The sequence below is a fragment of the Furipterus horrens genome, unplaced genomic scaffold, assembly GCF_987537825.1.
Source record: "Furipterus horrens unplaced genomic scaffold, mFurHor1.1.pri manual_scaffold_6, whole genome shotgun sequence".
Lineage (NCBI taxonomy): Eukaryota > Metazoa > Chordata > Mammalia > Chiroptera > Furipteridae > Furipterus > Furipterus horrens.
In genome coordinates this window covers 65,007,346-65,016,244 of record NW_028327176.1, presented here as the reverse complement: position 1 = coordinate 65,016,244, position 8,899 = coordinate 65,007,346, and the positions used below count along the sequence as shown (strand labels likewise).

Here is an 8,899-nt window from a genome sequence, read left to right as displayed (position 1 = left end):
AGTGACAACCCTCAAAAGAACAAGAGGTACTAATATCCTGACTTTCAAGTAAAGATATTTCATGGAGGAAATAACAAAATGTATCAAATAATTCTGAGAATTTGAATAAGCCAAAACAGGTAATTGACTGATTTTATCACATTGGTGATATTTAAAAGGGCAGTTTTTGGAAGTAACAATGATGTACTACTAATTGGAGTAGATGCAAGAGAATGATCAGAAAGTAAGTACAGACACTATCATACTATATTCTTTTTTGTTGTTATTCTATTATAGTTGTCTCAAATTTCTCCCCTTTGCCCTCCTCTGCCAAGCCCACTCTCTGGTCCCATAGTCATTCCCACGCCAGTATCCAAGTCCATGGGTCATTTGTACATGTTCTTTGATTTTCCTTCCTCTTCTTTCCACAATTATCCCCCCTATCGTTCTATATTCTAAAGCAGGAAGGAATATATAAAATATAAAATCTAACTCTCTGTAAAGGTATATGTACCCCTATGCCCATTGCAGCATTATACACAGTGACCAAGACAATGGAAAAAACCTAAGTGCCCTTTGTTAAATAATGGAATAAAGATGTGGTACATATGAACAAATGCAATACTAACCAGCCATAAGAAAAAATGAAATACTGCCATTTGTGAAAAAAATAGATAGCCTTGAGAATATCATGCTAAGCAAAATAAGTTAGACAGAAAGTCAAGAACCTCATGATTTCACTCATATGTGGGACATAAAACTGAAAGCAATAAATAATATACATAGCAAACAAACAAACAAACAAAAACTCATAGATAACCCATATAGTGGGTTCCATTTTCATTTTGTTGTTGATTTCTTTCACTGTGCAGAAGCTTTTTAGTTTGATATAGTCCAATTTGTTAATTTTTTTCTTTATTCTCCTTGACCTTGGAGATGTATTGGCAAAAATATTGGTACAAGAGATGTCTGAGATTTTACTGTTTGTATTCTCTTCTAGGATTTTTATGGTTTCATGACTTACATTTAACATTTTGCTTCTTTACTCAAGATTTATTGTTGTAGTATTTTCAATTATGAGCTTATGTTCACCACTGGGAAGAAAGGAATAGGACCCTGAGAAAAAGGGCTGAAAAACATGGCAACTTCTGACCAGAAGTATGTCTAGCTGTAAGGCAGTTGAAGTTGAGTATTTTTTTCTTTATAATCACTACAGTAGAGGAAGTCAAGGGAACAAAATGGTGAATAACTTGTGGGTTACTAGAGTTTTCACTCAAATAAGCAAAGTAAGCATTTGACCCAAATAAATCAAAATAAAGTAAGAATAAAGGTACAGTAAAAAAAAAAAAAAAAAAAAAAGAATAGAGACAGATTTGAGTCAAGAGTTCAGGGGAGAAAGCCCTGGCTGCTGTGGCTCAGTGGATTGAGTGTTAGCCTGCGAGCCAAGTGTCGCTGGTTTGATTCCCAGTCAGGGAACATGACTAGGTTGCATGTCAGGTCCCCAGTTGGGGGCGCAAGTGAGAGGCAGCACACAGTGATGTCTCTCTCCCTCTCTTTCTTCTTTCTCCTCTCTCTAAAAACAAACAAACAAACAAATTTAAAAAAAAAAGAATTTAGGGGAGAGGGACTGCTTGGGTTTTGACTTTTTAAAAAACACAAGAATGGAAGTTATGATGCTTAGAGCCTCTGAAGCCACTGAAATTCCTCCATGGACCACTTGTCCACCTCATCCTTTCTTTGTTTCTGCTCCTCTTGGACGTGCATGTGCTCCTGGGCTCTGGCATCCACTTCAAGGTGAGGAGACTGAGCCTGCATTCAAAAGAGCTAAATCATTCCTCTAAGTTCATATAGCTAATAAGTGGCATTATCCAGTTTCAAACTCCATGTTCATAGAAACTTCATGTGTCCACCAGAAAAACCAACGGATTTGATTTCTGTTTGGGAAGCATACACAGTGCAACAACTATCTCTGTGACCAATATAGAAAAATCCTTTCTGTCCCATGGAATTTACTTCCTCACTCATCTTTTCATGAGTGATGATTATTAAATTTCAAAGGCCAGTTCTGGACTCTCTGGTCAAGGTGGAGAAGGAGGTAAACACAGCTCCCCTCCTCACACAACCAGAACAAAAAATTACAACTAAATTACAAAACAACTATCACCCAGAACTATCAGAAAGTCAAGCTGTATGGAAGTCTGACAACCAAGGAATTAAGGAGTCACATTCATTCAGATGGGTTGGAGGCGCGGAGATGCAGAAACCTGGAATTGGCTGGCACCACACCCATGTGTGGTAGATAAAAATCAGGAGGGCTATCTCAGGATATCTTCAGGATTCTTAGGCATCTCCTCTTAAAGGGCCTGCAACAGGCTTAGAACTTGTTTAGACTCCTTTGCTCTGGTCTCTAGCACCAGTACAGCAGCATGAAGTGCTTCCTAGACAAGATAAAGCTAAAAGAGTTTATCATCACCAAGCCATTATTATATGAAATGTTAAAGGGACTTATTTAAGAAAAAGATGATAAAAACTATGAATATTAAAATGACAATAAATTCACTACTATCAACAATTGAATCTAAAAAGCAAACTAAACAAACAAGCAGAACAGAAACAGAATCATAGATATGAAAATCATTCAAATGGTTACCAGTTAGGAAGGGGGAAGGAAAGAAAGGTGGAAAAGGTTCAGGGATTAAGAAGAACCAAGTGGTAGATACAGAATAGGCTGGGGGATGTTAAGACAGTGTAGGAAATGGAGAAGTCAAAGAACTTACATGCATGATCCATGGACATGAACTAAGGGGAGGATTGCTGGAGGGAATGGGGGATGCTGCGTGAAGGGGGGCAAGAGGGAAAATTGGGACAACTGTAATACCATATGCAATAAAATAGATTGAAAAAACAACAATAGGATAGTAAAAAGATAAAAAGGTAAACAACATAAAATTAAAAAAATATTTTTAAAATAAATTGTTACATAGAACCCACACCACAGCTTTGCTCAGTTTAAAACAGATAAATAATAAGCATTTTTAAATATGAAAGGAAGTATAAACTCAAATGCAAAAGAATCTGATATATACCAGAGGATTTAATGCATAATTTCAAATCTTTGCAATTTTTTAAAGTAGAGAAGAGATGAATAATTTTTCAATAAAATTTAAAGGACAAAAATGGTCACAAAGAAAGATAAAAAACCTAAATATGTCATTAATCATGGGAAGGGGCATATAAAAGTTAATCAAATATCTACCTTCCACCTAACCCTAGTCATTCATATAAAATCATGAAGAAAGTGAGAATTTCCAGGTTCTTTAAGTTTTCTCAGATCATAGGAAACAGTGTAAAACTTAAAATTTTCTGGTCTGTAATCTTAATTCCAAAATAAAGTTGGGCTAAAAAAACAAGTCATTTATAAATGAAAATATTATTATATATTAGCAAAGTAATTCATGAACATATTTACAAATAACACTTTCCAACCAAGTAAATATTTGTTTTGAGATATGAGGTTGGCTCAAATTTGGGAAATCTATTAATATAACTTATTAATATGTTAAAAGTAAAACCAATATGAACCTCAATGGGGGAAATTATATTTTAGAAATGGGGAAATTATATTTTAGAGATGAAAAAATTGAGACATAAAGTGCTTAAGAAAGCTGTTCAAAATAGAAGAGAATATACATGGCACAGCTATTTAATTGCAAATCTTCCTGACTTTGAGAAACCTTTTCTATTAGATAAAACAGTTTAGTTGTTGCCTGGGTCTCAGATAGTACTGAGTGAATCACAAGTTTTCCCAATAAAATAAGTGATTGAATCATTTACAATATAACATATAATTTGGATAAGAGCTTCTCTCTTTTATGAGGAAGCTAAACATTTTTCTCAGAAAACCTCTAGCAAGCATCTTTTTATATCTCATTGACCATAACTGACTCAGAGGAACTCTTGTGACTGCCAAAAGCTACCATGGAAAACACTTGTGATAGACCACTAGAGTATGAGGGGCTGGGTTTACTATCAGGAAACCAAATTATGTCTACCACAGTGACATTACTTTTTGATGGCTTTCAAATAACTTCAAACCATTTCCTCCCTCTCCTTGGTCCAATCAGGAAAGCACAGTACATGGTGAGGGAGAGAGAGGGACCACTTGTACTTTAGGCAATGCATCACTTATTTCCAATCATTTCTCTGTTCTGAATTGTTTCTATGAGACATCAGCCCCCCTAATGCAGTCATGGATGCCAGTAGGAACTTTTGGTTTGGCAAATATTTAAGAATAATTTATTTTAGAATGCAATCATTCATCTAGAAGCCAAAGGCAGTTTTACTAAATTAGATACATAGAATAGTTTATGGTCAGAGGACATTGGAGGGCAAATCACCAGTAGTGGTGATTAGTCTCAAGTGATGTGCCTCACACATCAGGAAATAAAATGTGAATATGGGAACAGCTAAAGTGATATATTAATGTTCTAAAGCCATTGTAGGCAACTTTTCTTTGCTTCATTCTAGAATGTAGAACACTTAAAATATTTTAGAGGTATGTGTCATGAAAGGAATGCCTTATGCTATGGGCCCCATCTATTCTCTTTGAATAGCTCATATTTGTGGAACTATGTGACCATAGATCAACTTGTAAGATGCTCTTAGCCAAGTTTGTGGGCTCCACTGTCTATCACCTAAGTGGACTTCAAATCCGCGAAATTAACAGAGCCTATTCCTGCCTCTGTTGCAAAAGCTTTACAGTATTCTCTCACTTATCACGAGTATTATGTGCTAGATGCCCGCTACCATGAAGTAAGAACCTTACATTTATTCTACACTCTTAAACTTATGTAACTTTAACAACATACATATACAGTACCGCAAAATCCCACGGTATAGCAAAAAATCCACAATAAATAATTAACTATAATATTTTTTTAAATCCTGCAACACAGTAAGGCTGCAATAAGTGAACAGCGATATAGAGAGGGTCTACTGTATTTCAGTTTGCTGTGCCTTCTACTGAAAAAAAATTTTTTTAAGTATATTTTATTGATTACATTGTTATAGTAGTTCCAATTTTTTTCAACTTTGCTCCCCTCCACCCAGTAGCCCCCTTCCCTCCAGCAGTCCCACCCCCCTTAGTTCATGTCCATGGGTCATTCGTATAAGTTCTTTGGCTTCACCCTTTCCTATATTATTCTTAGCTTCCCCCTGTCTATTTTGTACCAACTGATTATGAGTCTTTTTTAAAAATATGCTTTATTGATTATGCTGTTACAGTTGTCCCAATTTCTTTTCCCTTTGTTCCCCTCCACCCCATGACATCTCTCCCTCCAGCTGTCCCCACCCCCTTAGTCCATGTCCATTTGTTGTGCATATAGTTCTCAACATCTTTCTATCTACTCCACTCCCTCCTACTATGCCTAATTCCTGTACCATCTCCCTCCCATTCCCCACTACCTCCTCTCTGCTGACCTTCCCCCATAATGTTTCCCATACCTAGAATTATTTTCCCACTCTCATTGCCAACTTAGTTTGCCTTTGTTTCGGTTCCCTAGCTTCTGTTGGTGGTTGTTGTGATACAGTTTTCATTTTATTTATTTTTTTCCCAACTTTTCTTTATTGATTATATTGTTACAATAGTTCCAATTTTCTCCCCTTTACTACCCTCCACCCAGCATCTCCCTCCCCCAGCAATCCCCCCGCAAGTCCATACCCATGGTTGGTAAAAAATAACTATCCCTCGCTCTCAGATATTAAGACCTTTTGTAATCTTATAAAGGACAATGGGCGAAGGTCTCAAGCTCCTCTAGCTGCTTCAAGCTGAACATGGTCGTCATCCTACCTACCCTTGGGTCCAGAAATCCCTAATAATAGTGGGGGTGTGGAGGGGAGGGTGGCCTTCCCACATGGGGAAGGATTGTGCAGACTCCAGGTTGGTCGGCTGTCCCCGGACAACAGTGTGCTTGGTTTAACAGGCTGGCATCCTTGTTGTGTTCTGGGGGCAACAGATTTGGTGAAAAGTGTTAAAAGACATCATTCAATCCATAACTACTAGATGACAAAAGGCAGGGATTAATTTTTCAGTGTTCCACATTAGGAGAAAAAAGAAAAAAAAAGGGCTTCTTTGGAGGAAGGTGTGCTAGGCACATCTCGCCTGTCCAAAACCCTTTTGCCCACCATACTTAATTTGGGCTGAGGGAAATAGTTTATGTTTTCCCCCTCTCAGACCTCTGGGCCCTTTCTGTCCAAGCCATTAGGATAGAAAAGAGAAACCAGTTTTAAAGTGAAGCCCACAGACCACCCCATTCTTCCCCAACCCAGCCATTTAGTTCAGCCAAATCGTTGAGTCTCAGGAGGCAGCGCTGCAGAGAGGATTAAGTGAGGCATGCGTACAGACAATCACTCAGGTAATGCAGTCATAGGCTTATGCCCTTTGAAAACAGAAAACACATGTTAATTTATGTAACATAACCAAAAAACAAGTCTCCAAATCTGTAAGACAGTCTTATTGGGAAGACATCCAGTTGCAAGGCACTTGACATTGTACTTGTCTGCAACTTGAATCTCTTTTGGTGATATCAGAGACATGGTTTAATTTTCAAGTGAAACCATATTTTAAATGAGAAGAAACTTTTAAGATGGTTAGCTGCCCTACTTTATAGTCTACCACTGATCATTGTGATTTTCCTTGAATAGTGATTTTTCTCCCTAAGATTACCCTCCTTGTCTTTAAAGGGACTACATTAAGTCCATTTTTAATTTATCCTGTTCATTTGCATAAACATAACAAGAGCAGCAAATGATCACTTATGATCTTTAGTTCTGCTTTGCTGGAACTTACACAAGGAACATTTAGGGTGACCCTCAGTCTGCTCTTCAGGGCACAGAAGCTGGGCCACATACCTGGCGTTCATCCTTGCCTGTACACAACTGTCCTTTCCAGGTCTTTCTGGTTTTCCATTGTGCCTTAAGGTCCCTTCTAGCCATCTTTCAGGAAAACAACCTTCGTTCCTTCCCTGGGGAGATTGCTGCGGACTGCACAACCAACCATAGTAGCAGGCCTTTTATCTCGCGGGCTTTTATTACCTTTGAAAGTCATTCCCAGTTCCTCACGGTTTTTTGGTAACAACCTGAGCCCAAGTATGTCTCCTTTAGGCTTGACATTCCAGTCAAAGACTTGGTCAAAAAAAGAAAGGAACCTCTATTAACAACTGGTCTTATTAGTTCTATGCAAAGAAACATAAGCCATTACTTACTTGTTTAGAATGCCAAACTCTGGAGAGATCAAATAGGGAGGAAAATATACAACGTGAAGGAAAATCTTTGTCATATTATTCACTGAACTGGCATTTCCATATTTTCATTTTTCCCCCGCTAAAAAAATTTTTTTGTTTGTTTTTCCATTACAGTTGTCTCACCTTTTTCCCCCTCTTGCTTCCCTGCACCCTGCCCCTCCCTTCCCCCACGTTCAGTCCCCACTCAGTTGTCCATGTCCATGGGTCATTTATACATGTTCTTTGACTTGACACTTCCCCTTCTTACCCCTTCTCTCCCTCCCACCTCCCCCTTTGTTACTGTTATTCTACTTCTTGTTTACATAGCTCTGGTTCAATTTTGCTCATTTGTTTGTGTTGTTCATTAGTTTCCTGTAATAGGTGACAGCATAAGGTATTTTTCTTTCGTTGCCTGGCTTATTTCGCTAAGCATAATTCTCTTTAGTTCCATCCATGTTGTTGCAAATGGTAGAAGTTCCTTCTTTCTTTCTGCTACTCCATTGTGTAAATGTACCACAGTTTTTTGATCCACTCATCTAAAGATGGGCATTTAGGTTGTTTCCAGCACTTGGCTATTGTAAATAGTGCTGCTATGAACATAGGGGTGCATAGGTTCTTTTGGATTGGTGTTTCAGGATTTTTTGGATATAATCCTAGCAATGGAATTGCTGGTTCCAAAGGCAGTTCCATTTTTAGTTTTTTGAGGAAATTCCAAACTGTTTTCCATAGTGGCTGCACCAGTCTCCATTCCCACCAGCAGTGCACCAGGGTTCCCTTCTCTCCGCATCCTCTCCAGCACAAGTTGTTTGTTGATTTGTTGATTATGGCCATTCTAACTGGTGTGAGGTGGTATCTCATTGTGGTTTTTATTTGCATCTCTCTGATGGCTAGTGATGTTGAGCATATTTTCATATGTCTATGGGCCCTCTGTATGTCTTCTTTGGAGAAGTGTTTGTTCAGGTATTTTGCCCATTTTTTAATTGGGTTGTCTGTCTTCTTGGTGTTGAGTTGTATGAGTTCTTTATATATTTTGGAGATCAATCCCTTGTCTCAGATGTCATTGGCGAATATATTTTCCCATATGGTTGGTTTCCTTTTCATCTTGCTGATGTTTTCTTTAGCTGAGCAGAAACTTTTTAGTTTGAGGTAGTCCCATTTGTTTATTCTTTCCTTTATTTCCCTTGCCTTAGGAGATTTATCAGTGAAAATGTTGCTACGTGGGATATCTGAAATTTTCCTGCCTATTTTTTCCTCTAGGACTTTTATGGTATCACAACTTAATTTAAGTCTTTGATCCATTTTGAGTTTATTCTGGTGTATGGTGTAAGTTGGTGGTCTAATTTCATTTTTTTGCATGTCCCTGTCTAGTTCTCCCAACACCATTTGTTGAAGAGGCTCTTTTCATTCCATTTGATGTTCTTTCCCCCTTTGTCAAATATTAGTTGACCATATGAACCTGGGTTTATTTCTGGTCTCTCTATTCTGTTCCATTGATCTATATGTCTGTTTTTATGCCAGTACCAGACTGTTTTGATTACCGTGGCCTTGTAGTATAGTTTGATATCAGGTATTATGATTCCTCCTACTGTGTTCTTCCTCAAAATTGCTGTGGCTATTCGGGCTCTTTTTTGGTTCCATAT

At 37.9% G+C, this 8,899-nt stretch overlaps 1 pseudogene; it reads right to left on the bottom strand.

Annotated features, from left to right (window-relative positions):
• Window positions 1-1,656: 1,656 nt before the first annotated feature.
• The window catches only part of LOC150006329 (phosphoglucomutase-like protein 5 pseudogene), a 31,429-nt pseudogene continuing 24,186 nt past the window's right edge, over window positions 1,657-8,899 (bottom strand).